Genomic DNA, 16971 nt, shown 5'->3' with positions numbered 1-16971 from the left:
CAAACGACAGTTTAGAAAGTTTAAGAAGGAAAGCGAGACTAGAAGAGAAAGAATATAATCCAGTAAACATTACAGGAAAAACAGTGGTTAATCAGCAATCGACCGATGATAGATTTAAAGTGCTAGATGAAATGTTAGAAGGGTTGAAGAGAGTCGAAGCCGAGATGAATACAGTTAAGAAACAGGATCTGGAATGGAAGAGAGACTACGAAGCGACAAAGTCGATTGAACCGGAAAGGAGACATAACAGATACGCCAATAGAGGGCGTTATTGTAGAGGAGGATACAGTAGAGGTCGATATTCAAATAGAGGACAGACTCGATATCATAACCAAGAATATGAATCAACAGCAGAAAACAAACATAGCCATTTAAACGAGAAATCGCTTTCACGGCAGGGCACGATGGAAGCGAAGCAGAATTGAAAAGCCCTACGAAAGTTACCTTAGAGAAAGGCTGATAGGCGCTTCAAACGAAGGAGTAGTAATCAGTGAAGGCAAAGAGACGAAAGCTTTGATTGATACGGGATCAATGGTCACTACTTTGTCTGAAAGTTATTACAATACAATGGATCCAAAGCCAGAACTTCTACCATTGACCGATTTTAAAATCCAGTTGACGGGAGCCAATGGAACGGCAATAATATACACAGGCTATATAGAAGTAGCTGTGAAATTACCGTGTTCACCACGCCAGTGTCAAATGCTCATTTTGATAGTAAAAGACACTGAATTTAATGCTAAAGTGCCAGCGATTATTGGAACAAATCTGTTGCGAGAGTACAGGCAAGAATTTGAAATACAGAGAGGGGAGTTTCCCAAGCCATGGAAAATAGCATTTGATGCCATGCTATAACCAATAATAGGTCTGGTAAAGGCTACGAAGACCGTCATTCTTCATCCATTGGAGACTAAGACCATCACTGGTTTTGAAAGGAAGTCAGATTCGATTGAAGCAGCGGTTACAGAAACCGGTGACCTTCCTACAGCTTTCAGCATTTGTCCGAGAGTAGTGAGCCTAAAGAATCCAGAAAAAGACAGCAAGGATACCTGGAAGAGTTTGTAATTTATCGGCCAAGACAATCAGGATCGAAAGTAAAAGTGTTCTTTGTAACCTTGAAGGGGTGAATGTATTACGGTCCGTTCCGCTTTGCGAGAACAGTGACGCTGAAAATGAAGAGGTGAACGTTTATAACATTCAAAACGACGAACCACATCGTGATTTTGGGGTAGATATAGACGAGTCAGATTTGACAGTTGAGCAGAAAAGTAAAGTGTATAACCTATTCAATAAATGGGAAACTATTTTTCCAAAGTCGAAAGTTGACCTAGGACATACAGCCGAAGTAAAACATAAAATTGAGTTGACAGATGATACTTCATTCAAAGAACCATACCGGCGGGCACCACCTCATCTGTTCAACGAAGTAAAGGAACATCTTCAGGAAATGATAGAAATCGGCGCCATCAAAGAATCAAACAGCCCCTGGTCGTCGAATATAGTTGTTGTGAGAAAGAAGGACGGATCCCTAAGATGTTGTATAGACTTTAGAAAATTAAACTCAATAACTGAGAAAGATGCATATGCTATTCCAAAAGTTGAGGATACTCTACACATGCTTGCTGGCTCGAAATATTTTTCAAAGATTGATTTAAAATCTGGATATTGGCAAATTGAATTGGAAGACGATGATAAGGAGAAAACAGCGTTCCAAGTTCCAGGAGTTGGTTCATTTCAATGTACCAGGATGCCTTTTGGACTCTGTAATGCCCCGGCAACGTTTCAGAGGTTAATGGAACGTTGCATGGGTGATCTGAACCTGAAAGAGTGCTTAATCTACCTAGACGATATCGTTGTTTTTTCTTCGGACATAGACTCCCATCTAGATCGACTTGATTCAGTGTTTTCTCGTCTTGCACAATACAATCTTAAAGTTAACCCTAAAAAGTGTGAATTTTTCAAGACCAAAACAACGTATCTGGGTCATGTGATGTCAGCAGAAGGAATCCAGGCTGATCCACAAAAAGTTGAAGCCGTCCAAAACTGGCCTGTCCCTAAAAGTTTAAAAGATGTCAGAAAATTTCTAGGCTTTGCTGGCTACTACCGGCGGTTTATCAAATGATTTTCAAATGTTGCCAGACCTCTGAACGATTTGCTGCTGGGAACTTCAACTTAGAAGACAGTCAGGAAAAATCCAAAACCAAAGTTCAGATGGGAAGCCAGCCAACAAAACGCGTTTGACGCATTAAAACAGAAGCTGTCAAATCCACCAATCCTTGCGTATGCTGACTACACCTTGCCATTCACGCTGAACACAGACGCCAGTGGTACAGGACTCGGAGCTGTGCTGTATCAGAAGCAAGACGGAAAGGACCGAGTAGTGGCATACGCCAGCAGAAGTCTCACTAAGGCCGAGCGCAGTTATCCAGCTCACAAGCTCGAGTTCCTCGCTGTCAAGTGGGCCGTGTGTGAAAAATTCAACGACTACTTGTACGGCGGGAAATTTTAGGTTGTTTCGGATAACAACCCTCTCACCTATGTGACGACATCGGCTAAGCTTGACGCAACGGGGCAACGATGGGTCGCGGCTCTCGCAAATTACGACTTCAGCATTCGTTATCGGAAGGAGAAGAACAACAACGATGCGGACGGACTAAGTCGCATTTCACCATCGGTCATAGACGCCGTATGTATATCTGCCGAGGTCAACATTCCGATTTACCAAACCTAGGTTTCACCAGGAAATGAGCCACCTTTGAATGATCCAACTGAAAATATACCGGAAGATCTTTTTTAATCAAATAGTCTTTCTAACAAGGACTGGATCAAGGCTCACTCGGATGATCCACAGCTGAAAGAACTTGTCTGTCACATTCTCAGTGGCAAAAGACCTTCTTCGAAGGATAGATGCAAACATTATGCTAGAGAGTGGGACAAATTGGTTGTACAAAACGGTGTACTATATCGTAGGGCGAAGGTCAATGATGTTGACCGAACACAGATTGTTGTGCCCGAACATCTCAGGGACGATATGTTCAGATGTCTCCATGACGACCTTGGACACCAGGGTAGGGATCGTACCACTAGCCTGATGAAAAAGACGATTCTACCGGCCTGGTTTAGGTGCGTTTGTTGCCGAAAAGGTGAAACAGTGTGGTCGCTGCACTCGTAGAAAAAAGCCGCCCAGAGTGCGCTGATCTTCAGCCTGTTGAGTCGGCAGCACCATTAGAGATCGTATGCATCGATTATTTGTCGTTAGAGCGTTCAAAAGGCAGGTTTGAAAACGTTCTTGTCATTACTGATCATTTTAGCCGGTATGCACAGGCGTATCCAACACGCAATCGAACGGCTAAAACAACAGCTAAAGTGTTGTTTGATCAGTTTATTGTTCACTATGGTTTTCCTGCTCGGTTGCATTCTGACCAAGGAATTTTACATCTGCTCTTATCAATGAATTGTGTCAAATTTCAGGTATGGACAAAAGCAGAACAACACCCTATCATCCAATGGGCAACGGCGAAACGAAGCGGTTCAACCAGACTCTACAAGGCATGTTAGACACCTTGGAAGAGCATCAAAAAGCTGATTGGAAGTCTTATATTCCAACATTGGTGCATTCCTATAATTCCACTCATCACAAAGTACTGGGTTTTCTTCGCACTTTTTGATGTTTGGCAGGCATCCACGTTTGGCCATAGATGCATTTCTAGGGCTTCCTACGGATGACATTGCCGACAAACAACATAAGGAGTATGTTGCAAAGCTAAAAAAACGACTCAGGGAGTCTTATGATAGGGCGCGCCAGAATGCTAGGTCATCGGGGCTGTTGAACAAGAAGCACTACGACAAATCAGCTAGATCTACTCGACTTCAACCTGGCGACATTGTCCTCGTGCGTAATGTTGCTCTCCGAGGAAAGCAGAAGTTGGCCGATCGCTGGGAACACCAACCATACGTAATTGTAGCGCAGCCCAACCCAGACACCCCTGTGTATGAGGTTAAACGGGAAGGAGCAAGATTTACAAAAACTAAAAAGCTACACCGAAATCTGTTACTACCGTTTATGACAGTAAACGATAGTATGTCGGAGCCATCGAAACAGTGCCAAAGAGTACAACATGCGCCGTCAACACCAGAAGCGCCCGGTTCAGACACTGATGTCGAAGAAGAGACGGTTGCCAGACCACAGCGGAAACGGAAGAAGCCGCATTGGATGACGAAAGGCGACTTTGTGACATAACTGAAGTCAAACTGATATTTTAACAATTATTTTTACTGCGATTTTTAAAGTGATTTAAAACATTATTGGAATTCATGCACTTGCCATTATTGTTCTTATGACTGTTGTTATTTATGGATGCCAGTCAATTGTTTCATTACACGCTCTCAGCTGCGAATTACTCTATTTTTATAAATAAATTGTATAATTAGTTTAGAGCTGTATTCATCAAAGTCATGTATAATGATGTATTCAATTGTACAGAGATATTCGCAGTGTTCAGTCATCTATAGTCGAACAACATATATTAGTATTATATAACTAGGTGGTAATTGTTACTACTATTGTTAAGACTGTATTGTTAGCAATAGTTCATGGCTTTTGTAGTCGTTAGTCAAATATTATAAATTTGATAGATGTTGCAGTTAAACTGTTATGCAGTCCGCAATGTCCAATGTTCGTGAGCGTTCGTGATATCTAGGATATTACCGCGAAACATACTCTCTTAACCGTGCATCCCGTAGCCGTATTGGTGCACACAACGTGATGTTAGTATTCATGTATGATTATTATTTAAAATAAATAAATAATATTTTAGCGTTGAAGTATTGAGATATATGCGTTGCGTATAAGTATAAGTCAGTAGACTTATTTTACGGGCAGGGCAAGTATGTCACAGAGTAAATTAACAAATCCTTATTTCTTTACAAAATCTCAACATACGAAATCAATATATATCTATTTTACTGTTAACCTTCATTCTTTCCAAACAGTTACTACAGTTCAACTAACATCCTAACCAGTTTTTATGACCTAAACCTATTACACGCATGATTGGTTCGCGGCGTTGGTCAAGTGGAAAGCGCAAGTAACCGCGCATTTGCCACTTGACCGCCAGCACATAAACATCACATATATCTTTGATATATTGTTCTGAGTTATTATTACAGGTTAGTGATAAATCAATTTATAAACTTTAACCTTTGTATTGTTGTAATCTTTGTTTTAATTAAATGCCACGTAAGGTATTTATTGTATTTATTGTATTTATTGTATTTATTGTATTTATTGTATTTATTGTATTTATTGTATTTATTGTATTTATTGTATTTATTATATTTATTGTATTTATTGTATTAACTGTATTTATTGTATTAATTGTATTACAATATTGCAATGTTTTTATAAATGCTATTACTATTATTGTTGTATAATTAATTATGGTGATTAATGTCGGCATTTGCCACTTGACCGCCAGAACATAAACATCACATATATCTTTGATATATTGTTCTGCGTTATTATTACAGTCCCTTCACGCGAACCATAATATATTTGCCGAGAGCTACGTCAACATTAATGTTGAAAAATTATGACATGAGTTTTAACTCCACTATACTAAAAATCAATCTTCAAAAGAAATACCTCAATAAAATACTCCTAATATTATAGTCCTATGTTAGTTTTTGTGTACATGTATGTTTTCATGTGCGTGGGTTACAAAGTGTTAATGTTGTTAACATGATTTGGGTTTCAATCCTGTGTTCTTCTCTTCGACTCTTGTCTAACAAATGAATATTATAATGTTTAGAGTTTCATTTATCTGTTATGAAACAATAGTCAATGCTTGGAAATAATTGCTATATTCATTTATTTCTCGTGCGTTATAATCAAATTCATGTTTCCTTTGATTTCGTTTCAGACTTTTGATTATTTGTGTTAAATTAAAAAAACACCCGCGGCCTTACAAGAATTGCATAGAACGGAAAATATCGGGGGAAATCTTCGTCATTAATACCGCCATGGACAGAATGATACACATGCTCATATTATCATGCAAACAAATGACAATTCCAAGCGTCAAAATGTTTTCATTTTCAAGCGTCAAAACCCGAGTTGCATGATAAACATCAGGTTTTTAATTTGATACTTACCATGCTTACTTCGTGAAAAATTGGTCAACAATGGAAAAGTACAGAAACAAAGCAACGGGCGTTGGTATAATGATATATTTGTCAAAAAATTATTACACGTACCACGTGTAGAAAATCCGAATACACAGTAATTAACAGTAAACAATAAAAACACTTTAGCATTAACTTTAAACTATCGATCAATACATCGATATCGTCGATCCGCCATATTTGTCGCACACGCTGAATTGTGGTAGATCTCTGCAGTCTCATTGGTCAGAACCTTTCGAATTGTGGTAGCGTTATGTTCAACGATTGGTCAGTATAAACACAATTGCAATCACAATTGATATGAGCTGAATCGCTATGGGGAGGGCCACTCTGATGTTACGATGTATACTGAAGACTTTGCTATTTACTGCCATGGAAAAAACAGCTAAATTTTATTCAGCTACGTTTGCGTTTGAGTCATAAACAGTGTGCAAAAGCAGCATTATAATTATCTCATTAGGGGAATTAGCTCAAGTGGTAGAGCGCTCGCTTAGCATGTGAGAGGTACAGGGATCGATACACTGATTATCAATTCTTTTCATAAGCAATCGGACCACGTCTCTGTTTCCTCACCAAACACTAACACATATGCTTACCAAAGATAACATTGTCATGCTTTGAACATGTTCCGGGTTTGATGTGAACACTTTGCCAGGTTTTCTTTTTTACTTAAATAAATACAAACTAGCTTAACCTACTACCTTGTTCATGATTGTACTTACAAATTAGCGCCTAGACTCTCAGTCCTAGACTATAGGTTTCCTATAACAAGATTGGAATTTATAATTATATGTTTTCTTATTTTATAACAATTTAACAAGCGCCTGTTCTGAAAACCTCAAAGTTGACCTTAAAAAAATTTTTTAACATGTGTTGCACGCCATGTCGAACAACCAGTCACGAATTCGATCGTTTATATGACAACGGCTTTCAATATTTGTAACAAGCAAGCAACTCCGCTCTGCATAGCTATGATAAAACGGCCACTTGTCCAATCATGTTTCGCCGTTTCGATGTTTCAGACTAATAGGCCGGAAGCCATTCAAAGATTACACAATTATACACGTGAAGACAGAACTTATGCGCATCACGGTTCACTGTCATTCGCCCTTCGTTAACAAGGCTACCCACCATTTCACAGTATACCGCCAATTGTCAATGTCTCATAATAAAGTCGCTTACCTCCGAGTTAAACTGTGACTTTGGGCCATTGTCCATACACACAATTGGTTTGTTCAAATACATTGTCGTTTTATTAAGAGATTGAATGTTATGGAAGCAGTGGTTGAAGGTCATAATCTGAGTTATGGGCCCAGCACGCTTCCTCTGTACCACTCTGATGTTGTTACGATGTATACTGAAGAATTTGCTATTTACTGCCATGTAAAAAAAACAGCTAAATTTTATTTAGCTACGTTTGCATTTGAGTCATAAACAGTGTGCAAAAGCAGCACTATAATTATCTCATTAGGGGAATTAGCTCAAGTGCTAGAGCGCTCGCTTAGCATGGGAGAGGTACAGGGATCGATACCCTTATTCTCCATTCTTTTAAACCGCTAGTCAAACACCATGTTTTATGTAACACTTTCATGCAGAATTTCATTCGAATCATGATTTTGCTTGTTCTATCTATAAACAGTCAAATTTAGAACTGATTGGAACGGAATCTTTTACTCAGAAGACTTTGAAAAACTTCAAAACAAAATGTTTAGCAGAGCGAGGTTTCCATCCTCGGACCTTTGGGTTATGGGCCCAGCACGCTTCAACTGCGCAACTCTGCTGTTGTTACTATGTTTACTTCATGATTTGCGATTTACTGCCATGGAAAAACAACTTAAGTGTATCCATCTACGTTTAAATTTGAGACATAAACAGTGAGCAAAGTAGTGTAGTGCTAGAATTATCTATTGAGGGGAATTAGCTCAAGTGGTAGAGCGCTGGCTTAGCATGTGAGAGGTACAGGGATCGATACCTGCTTCTCCATTCTTTTCATCAGCAATCGGACCACGTCTCTGTTTCCTCACTAAACACTAACACATCTGCTTACCAAAGAAAACATTGTCATGCTTTGAACATGGTCCGGGTTTGATGTGAACACTTTGCCAGGTTTTCTTTTTTACATAAATTAATACAAACAAGCTTAACGTACTACCTTGTTCATGGTTGTACTTACAAAGACTCTCATTCATAGTTTCTAGGTTTCCTATAACAAGATTAGAATTCATAATTATATGTTTTCTTATTTGATAACAATTTAACAAGCGCCTGTTCTGAAAACATCTAAGTTGACCTTACAAAAATGTAAACATATGTTGCACGCCATGTCAAACAACTAGTCACGAATTCGATCGTTTATATGACAACGGCTTTCAATATTTGTAACAAGCAAGCACCTCCGATCTGCATAGCTATGATAAAACGGCCACTTGTCCAATCATGTTTAGCCGTTTCGATGTTTCAGACTTTAATAGGCCGGTAGCCATTCAAAGATAACACTATTATACACGTGAAGAAAGAACTTACGCGAATCACGGTTCACTGTCATTCGCCCTTCGTTATCAAGGCTACCCTCCAGTTCACAGTATACCGCCAATTGTCAATGTCTCATAATAAAGTCGCTTACCTCCGAGTTAAACTGTGACTTTGGGCCAGTGTCCATACACACAATTGGTTTGTTCAAATACATTGTCGTTTTATTTAGAGATTGATTGTTATGGAAGCAGCGGTTGAAGGTCATAATCTGAGTTACGGGCCCAGCACGCTTCCACTGTGCCACTCTGACGTTGTTACGATGTATAAAGAAGATTTTGCTATTTACTGCCTTGGAAAAAACAGCTAAATTTTATTCAGCTACGTTTGCATTTGAGTCATAAACAGTGTGCAAAAGCAGCACTATACTTATCTCATAAGGGGAATTATCTCAAGTGGTAGAGCGCTCGCTTAGCATGGGAGAGGTACAGGGATCGATACCCTGATTGTCCATTCTTTTAAACCGCTAGTCAAACACCATGTTTTATGTAACACTTTCGTGCAGAATTTCATTCGAATCATGATTTTGCTTGTTCTATCTACAAACAGTCAAAATTAGAACTGATTGGAAAGGAGTCTTGTACTTAGAAGACTTTGAAAAACTTGAAAACAAAATATCTAGCAGAGCGAGGTTTCGATCCTCGGACATCTGGGTTATGGGCCCAGCACGCTTCCACTGCGCCACTCTGCTGTTGTTACTATGTTTACTTAAGGATTTGCGATTTACTGCCATGGAAAAAACAACTTAAGTGTATCCATCTACGTTTGAATTTGAGATATAAACAGTGAGCCAAGGTAGTGCTAGAATTATCTATTGAGGGGAATTAGCTCAAGTGGTAGAGCGCTCGCTTAGCATGTGAGTGGTACAGGGATCGATACCCTGATTCTCCATTATTTTCATCAGCAATCGGACCACGTCTCTGTTTCCTCACTTATCACTTACAGATCTGCTTACCAAAGATAACATTGCCATGCTTTGAACATGGTCCGGGTTTGATGTGAACACTTTGACAGGTGGTTTTTTTCACTTAAATAAATACAAACTAGCTTAACGAACTACCTTGTTCATGGTTGTACTTACAAATTAGCGCCTAGACTCTCAGTCCTAGACTCTAGGTTTCCTATTACAAGATTAGAATTTATAATTACATGTTTTCTTATTTGATAACAATTTAACAAGCGCCTGTTCTGAAAACCTCAAAGTTGACCTTACAAAAAATGTAAACATGTGTTGAACGCCATGTCGAACAACCAGTCTCGAATTCGATCGTTTATATGACAACGGCTTTCAATATTTGTAACAAGCAAGCACCTCCGATCTGCATAGCTATGATAAAACGGCCACTTGTCCAATCATGTTTAGCCGTTTCGATGTTTCATACTTTAATAGGTCGGTAGCCATTCAAAGATTACACTATTATACACGTGAAGACAGAACTTACGCGAATCACGGTTCACTGTCATTCGCCCTTCGTTATAAGGCTACCCTCCAGTTCACAGTATACCGCCAATTGTCAATGTCTCATAATAAAGTTGCTTACCTCCGAGTTAAACTGTGACTTAGGGCCAGTGTCCATACACACAATTGGTTTGTTCAAATACATTGTCGTTTTATTTAGAGATTGATTGTTATGGAAGCAGCGGTTGAAGGTCATAATCTGAGTTTTGGGCCCAGCACGCTTCCACTGTGCCACTCTGATGTTGTTACGATGTATACTGAAGAATTTGCTATTTACTGCCATGGAAAAAACAGCTAAATTTTATTCATCGACGTTTGCATTTGAGTCATAAACAGTGTGCAAAAGCAGCACTATAATTATCTCATTAGGGGAATTAGCTCAATTGGTAGAGCGCTCGCTTAGCATGTGAGAGGTACAGGGATCGATACCCTGATTCTCCATTCTTTTAAACCGCTAGTCAAACACCTTGTTTTATGTAACACTTTCGTGCAGAATTTCATTCGAATCATGATTTTGCTGGTTCAATCTAAAAACAGTCAAAATTAGAACTGATTGGAACGGAGTCTTGTACTTATAAGACTTTGAAAACCTTCAAAACAAAATATCTAGCAGAGCGAGGTTTCGATCCTCGGACCTCTGGGTTATGGGCCTAGCACGCTATCACTGCGCCACTCTGCTGTTGTTACTATGTTTACTTAAGGATTTGCGATTTACTGCCATGGAACAAACAACATTAGTGTATCCATCTACGTTTGAATTTGAGACATAATCAGTGAGCAAAGGTAATGCTAGAATTATCTATTTAGGGGAATTAGCTCAAGTGGTAGAGCGCTCGCTTAGCATGAGAAATGTACAGGGATCGATACCCTGATTCTCCATTCTTTTCATCAGCAATCGGACCACGTCTCTGTTTCCTCACTAAACACTAACACATCTGCTTACCAAAGATGACATTGTCATGCTTTGAACATGGTCCAGGTTTGATGTGAACACTTTGTCAGGTTTTCTTTTTACTTAAATAAATACACATTAGCTTAACGTACTACCTTGTTCATGATTGTAGTTACAAATTAGCGCCTAGACTCTCAGTCCTAGACTCTAGGTTTCCTATAACAAGATTAGAATTTATAATTATATGTTTTCTTATTTGATAACAATTTAACAAGCGCCTGTTCGGAAAACCTTAAAGTTGACCTTACAAAAATGTAAACATGTGTTGCACGCAGTATCGAACATCCAGTCACGAATTAGATCGTTTATATTACAGCGGCTTTCAATATTTGTAACAAGCAAGCACCTCCGATCTGCATACCTATGATAAAACGGCCACTTGTCCAATCATGTTTAGCCGTTTCGATGTTTCAGACTATATAGGCCGGTAGCCATTCAAAGATTACACTATTATACACGTGAAGACAGAACTTACGCGAATCACGGTTCACTGTCATTCACCCTTCGTTATCAAGGCTACCCTCCATTTCACAGTATACCGCCAATTGTCAATGTCTCATAATAAAGTCGCTTACCTCCGAGTTAAACTGTGACTTTGGGCCAGTGTCCATACACACAATTGGTTTGTTCAAATAAATTATCGTTTTATTTAGAGATTGAATGTTATGGAAGCAGCGGTTGAACGTCATAATCTGAGTTATGGGCCCAGCAAGCTTCCACTGTGCCACTCTAATGTTGTTACGATGTATATTGAAGAATTTGCTATTTACTGCCATGAAAAAAACAGCTTAATTTTATTCAGCTACGTTTGCATTTGAGTCATAAACAGTGTGCAAAAACAGCACTATAATTATCTCATTAGGGGAATTAGCTCAAGTGGTAGAGCGCTCGCTTAGCATGTGAGAGGTACAGGGATCGATACCCTGATTCTCCATTCTTTTAAACCGCTAGTCAAACACCATGTTTTATGTAACACTGTTGTGCAGAATTTCATACGAATCATGATTTTGCTTGTTTTATCTATAAACAGTCAAAATTAGAACTGATTGGAACGGAGTCTTGTACTTAGAAGACTTTGAAAAACTTCAAAACAAAATATCTAGCAGAGCGAGGTTTCGATCCTCGGACCTCTGGGTTATGGGCCCAGCACGCTTCCACTGCGCCACTCTGCTGTTGTTACTATGTTTACTTAAGGATTTGCAATTTACTGCCATGGAAAACACAACTTAAGTGTTTCCATCTACGTTTGAATTTTAGACATAAACAGTGAGCAAAGGTAGTGCTAGAATGATCTATTGAGGGGCATTAGCTCAAGTGGTAGAGCGCTCGCTTAGCATGTGAGAGGTACAGGGATCGATACCCTGATTCTCCAATCTTTGCATCAGCAATCGGACCACGTCTCTGTTTCCTCACTAAACACTAACACATCTGCTTACCAAAGATAACATTGTCATGCTTTGAACATGGTCCGGGTTTGATGTGAACACTTTGCCAGGTTTTCTTTTTTTTACTTATATTAAAACAAACTAGCTTAAAGTACTACCTTGTTCATGGTTGTACTTACAAATTAGCGCCTAGATTCTCAGTCCTAGACTCTATGTTTCCTATAACAAGATTATAATTTATATTTATATGTTTTCTTATTTGATAACAATTTAACAAGCGCCTGTTCTGAAAACCTCAAAGTTGACCTTACAAAAATGTAAACATGTGTTGCACGCCATGTCGAAGAACCAGTCATAAACACCATGTTTTATGTAACACTTTCGTGCAGAATTTTATTCGAATCATGATTTTGCTTGTTCTATCTATAAACAGTCAAAATTAGAACTGATTGGAACGGACTCTTGTACTTAGAAGACTTTGAAAAACTTCAAAACAAAATATCTAGCAGAGCGAGGTTTCGATCCTCGGACCTCTGGGTTATGGGCCCAGCACGCTTCCACTGCGCCACTCTGCTGTTGTTACTATGTTTACTTAAGGATTTGCGAATTACTGCCATGAAACAAACAACTTTAGTGCATCCATCTACGTTTGAATTTGAGACATAAACAGTAAGCAAAGGTAGTGCTAAAAATATCTGTTGAGGGGAATTAGCTCAAGTGGTAGATCGCTCGCTTAGCATGTGAGAGGTACAGGGATCGATACCCTGATTCTCCATTCTTTTAAACCGCTAGTCAAACACCATGTTTTATGTAACACTGTCGTGCAGAATTTCATACGAATCATCATTTTGCTTGTTTTATCTATAAACAGTCAAAATTAGAACTGATTGGAACGGAGTCTTGTACTTAGAAGACTTTGAAAAACTTCAAAACAAAATATCTAGCAGAGCGAGGTTTCGATCCTCGGACCTCTGGGTTATGGGCCCGGCATGCTTCCACTGCGCCACTCTGCTGTAGTTACTATGTTTACTTAAGGATTTGCGATTTACTGCCATGGAAAAAACAACTTAAGTGTATCCATCTACGTTTGAATTTTAGACATAAACAGTGAGCAAAGGTAGTGCTAGAATGATCTATAGAGGGGCATTAGCTCAAGTGGTAGAGCGCTCGCTTAGCTTGTGAGAGGTACAGGGATCGATACCCTGATTCTCCATTCTTTTCATCAGCAATCGGACCACGTCTCTGTTTCCTCACTAAACACTAACACATCTGCTTACCAAAGATAACATTGTCATGCTTTGAACATGGTCCGGGTTTGATGTGAACACTTTGCCAGGTTTTTTTTTCACTTAAATAAATACAAACTAGCTTAACGTACTACCTTGTTCATGGTTGGACTTACAAATTAGCGCCTATACTCTCAGTCCTAGACTCTAGGTTTCCTATAACAAGATTAGAATTTATAATTATATGTTTTCTTATTTGATAACAATTTAACAAGCGCCTGCTCTAAAAACCTCAAAGTTGACCTTACAAAAAATGTAAACATGTGTTGCACGCCATGTCAAACAACCAGTCACGAATTTGATCGTTTATACGACAACGGCTTTCAATATTTGTAACAAGCAAGCACCTCCGATCTGCATAGCTATGATAAAACGGCCACTTGTCCAATCATGTTTAGCCGTTTCGATGTTTCAGACTTTAATAGGCCGGTAGCCATTCAAAGATTACACTATTATACACTTGAAGACAGAACTTAAGCGCATCACTGTTCACTGTCATTCACCCTTCGTTATCAAGGCTACCCTCCAGTTCACAGTATACCGCCAATTGTCAATGTCTCATAATAAAGTCGCTTACCTCCGAGTTAAACTGTGACTTTGGGCTAGTGTCCATACACACAATTGGTTTGTTCAAATACATTGTCGTTTTATTTAGAGATTGAATGTTATGGAAGCAGCGATTGAAGGTCATAATCTGAGTTTTGGGTCCAGCACGCTTTTACTGTGCCACTCTGATGTTATTACGATGTATACTGAAGAATTTGCTATTTACTGCCATGGAAAAAAACAGCTAAATTTTATTCAGCTACGTTTGCATTTGAGTCATAAACAGTGTGCAAAAGCAGCACTATAATTATCTCATTAGGGGAATTAGCTCAAGTGGTAGAGCGCTCGCTTAGCATGTGAGAGGTACAGGGATCGATAACCTGATTCTACATTCGTTTAAACCGCTTGTCAAACATTATGTTTTATGTAACAATGCCGTGCAGAATTTCATACGAATCATGATTTTGCTTGTTCTATCTATAAACAGTCAAAATTAGAACTGATTGGAACGGACTCTTGTACTTTGAAGACTTTGAAAAACTTCAAAACAAAATATCTAGCAGAGCGAGGTTTCGATCCTCGGACCTCTGGGTTATGGGCCCAGCACGCTTCCACTGCGCCACTCTGCTGTTGTTACTATGTTTACTTAAGGATTTGCGCTTTACTGCCATGGAAAACACAATTTAAGTGTTTCCATCTACGTTTGAATTTGAGACATAAACAGTGAGCAAAGGTAGTGCTAGAATGATCTATTGAGGGGAATTAGCTCAAGTGGTAGAGCGCTCGCTTAGCATGTGAGAGGTACAGGGATCGATACCCTGATTCTCCATTCTTTGCATCAGCAATCGGACCACGTCTCTGTTTCCTCACTAAACACTAACACATCTGCTTACCAAAGATAACATTGTCATGCTTTGAACATGGTCCGGGTTTGATGTGAACACTTTGCCAGGTTTTCTTTTTTTTACTTATATTAAAACAAACTAGCTTAAAGTACTACCTTGTTCATGGTTGTACTTACAAATTAGCGCCTAGATTCTCAGTCCTAGACTCTAGGTTTCCTAAAACAAGATTAGAATTTATATTTATATGTTTTCTTATTTGATAACAATTTAACAAGCGCCTGTTCTGAAAACCTCAAAGTTGACCTTACAAAAATGTAAACATGTGTTGCACGCCATGTCGAAGAACCAGTCATAAACACCATGTTTTATGTAACACTTTCGTGCAGAATTTTATTCGAATCATGATTTTGCTTGTTCTATCTATAAACAGTCAAAATTAGAACTGATTGGAACGGACTCTTGTACTTAGAAGACTTTGAAAAACTTCAAAACAAAATATCTAGCAGAGCGAGGTTTCGATCCTCGGACCTCTGGGTTATGGGCCCAGCACGCTTCCACTGCGCCACTCTGCTGTTGTTACTATGTTTACTTAAGGATTTGCGAATTACTGCCATGGAACAAACAATTTTAGTGCATCCATCTACGTTTGAATTTGAGACATAAACAGTAAGCAAAGGTAGTGCTAAAAATATCTATTGAGGGGAATTAGCTCAAGTGGTAGAGCGCTCGCTTAGCATGTGAGAGGTACAGGGATCGATACCCTGATTCTCCATTCTTTTCATCAGCAATCGGACCACGTCTCTGTTTCCTCACTAAACACTAACACATTTGCTTACCAAAGATAACATTGTCATGCTTTGAACATGGTCCGGGTTTGATGTGAACACTTTGCCAGGTTTTATTTTTTACTTAAATAAATACAAATAAGCTTAACGTGCTACCTTGTTCATGATTGTACTTACAAATTAGCGCCTAGACTCTCAGTCCTAGACTATAGGTGTCCTATAACAAGATTAGAAAAATTTATAATTATATGTTTTCTTATTTGATAACAATTTAACAAGCGCCTGTTCTGAAAACCTCAAAGTTGACCTTACAAAAGATGTAAACATGTGTTGCACGCCATATCAAACAACCAGTCACGAAAAAGATCGTTTATATGACAACGGCTTTCAAAATTTATAACAAGCAAGCACCTCCGATCTGCATAGCTATGATAAAACGGCCACTTGTCCAATCATGTTTAGCCGTTTCGATGTTTCAGACTTTGATAGGCCGGTAGCCATTCAAAGATTACACTATTATACACGTGAAGACAGATCTTAAGCGCATCACTGTTCTCTGTCATTCGCCCTCCGTTATCAAGGCTACCATCCAGTTCACAGTATACCGCAAATTGTCAATGTCTCATAATAAAGTCGCTTATCTCCGAGTTAAACTGTGACTTTGGGCCAGTGTCCATACACACAATTGGTTTGTTCAAATACATTGTCGTTTTATTTAGAGATTGAATGTTATGGAAGCAGCGGTTGAAGGTCATAATCTGAGTTATGGGCCCAGCACTCTTTCACTGTGCCACTCTGATGTTATTACGATGTATACTGAAGAATTTGCTAGTTACTGCCATGGAAAAAAACAGCTTAATTTTATTCAGCTACGTTTGCATTTGAGTCATAAACAGTGTGCAAACGCAGCACTATACTTATCTCATTAGGGGAATTAGCTCATGTGGTAGAGCGCTCGCTTAGCATGTGAGAGGTACAGGGATCGATACCCTGATTCTACA

The 16971-nt window shown here is 39.0% G+C and overlaps 9 non-coding genes across 9 annotated transcripts; 4 read left to right on the top strand and 5 right to left on the bottom strand.

Annotated features, from left to right (window-relative positions):
* Positions 1 to 9331: 9331 nt before the first annotated feature.
* Trnam-cau (transfer RNA methionine (anticodon CAU)) lies at positions 9332 to 9403 on the bottom strand. Its single transcript has one exon. It is a non-coding gene; the product is annotated as a tRNA-Met (tRNA).
* A 1136-nt stretch (positions 9404 to 10539) lies between these two features.
* On the top strand, positions 10540 to 10612 carry Trnaa-agc (transfer RNA alanine (anticodon AGC)). The gene has a single exon. It is a non-coding gene; the product is annotated as a tRNA-Ala (tRNA).
* A 1372-nt stretch (positions 10613 to 11984) lies between these two features.
* Positions 11985 to 12057, top strand: Trnaa-agc (transfer RNA alanine (anticodon AGC)). Its single transcript has one exon. It is a non-coding gene; the product is annotated as a tRNA-Ala (tRNA).
* Positions 12058 to 12223: 166 nt separating this feature from the next.
* Positions 12224 to 12295, bottom strand: Trnam-cau (transfer RNA methionine (anticodon CAU)). The gene has a single exon. It is a non-coding gene; the product is annotated as a tRNA-Met (tRNA).
* Positions 12296 to 13011: 716 nt separating this feature from the next.
* Trnam-cau (transfer RNA methionine (anticodon CAU)) lies at positions 13012 to 13083 on the bottom strand. Its single transcript has one exon. It is a non-coding gene; the product is annotated as a tRNA-Met (tRNA).
* Positions 13084 to 14897: 1814 nt separating this feature from the next.
* Positions 14898 to 14969, bottom strand: Trnam-cau (transfer RNA methionine (anticodon CAU)). Its single transcript has one exon. It is a non-coding gene; the product is annotated as a tRNA-Met (tRNA).
* Positions 14970 to 15096: 127 nt separating this feature from the next.
* Positions 15097 to 15169, top strand: Trnaa-agc (transfer RNA alanine (anticodon AGC)). Its single transcript has one exon. It is a non-coding gene; the product is annotated as a tRNA-Ala (tRNA).
* Positions 15170 to 15685: 516 nt separating this feature from the next.
* Trnam-cau (transfer RNA methionine (anticodon CAU)) lies at positions 15686 to 15757 on the bottom strand. Its single transcript has one exon. It is a non-coding gene; the product is annotated as a tRNA-Met (tRNA).
* A 127-nt stretch (positions 15758 to 15884) lies between these two features.
* On the top strand, positions 15885 to 15957 carry Trnaa-agc (transfer RNA alanine (anticodon AGC)). Its single transcript has one exon. It is a non-coding gene; the product is annotated as a tRNA-Ala (tRNA).
* Positions 15958 to 16971: the final 1014 nt, after the last annotated feature.

This window comes from Dreissena polymorpha, chromosome 11 (assembly GCF_020536995.1).
Source record: "Dreissena polymorpha isolate Duluth1 chromosome 11, UMN_Dpol_1.0, whole genome shotgun sequence".
Taxonomy (NCBI): Eukaryota; Metazoa; Mollusca; class Bivalvia; order Myida; family Dreissenidae; genus Dreissena; species Dreissena polymorpha.
The sequence above is the reverse complement of the archived record's forward strand: the minus strand, read 5'-3'. Positions and strand labels throughout refer to the sequence as shown.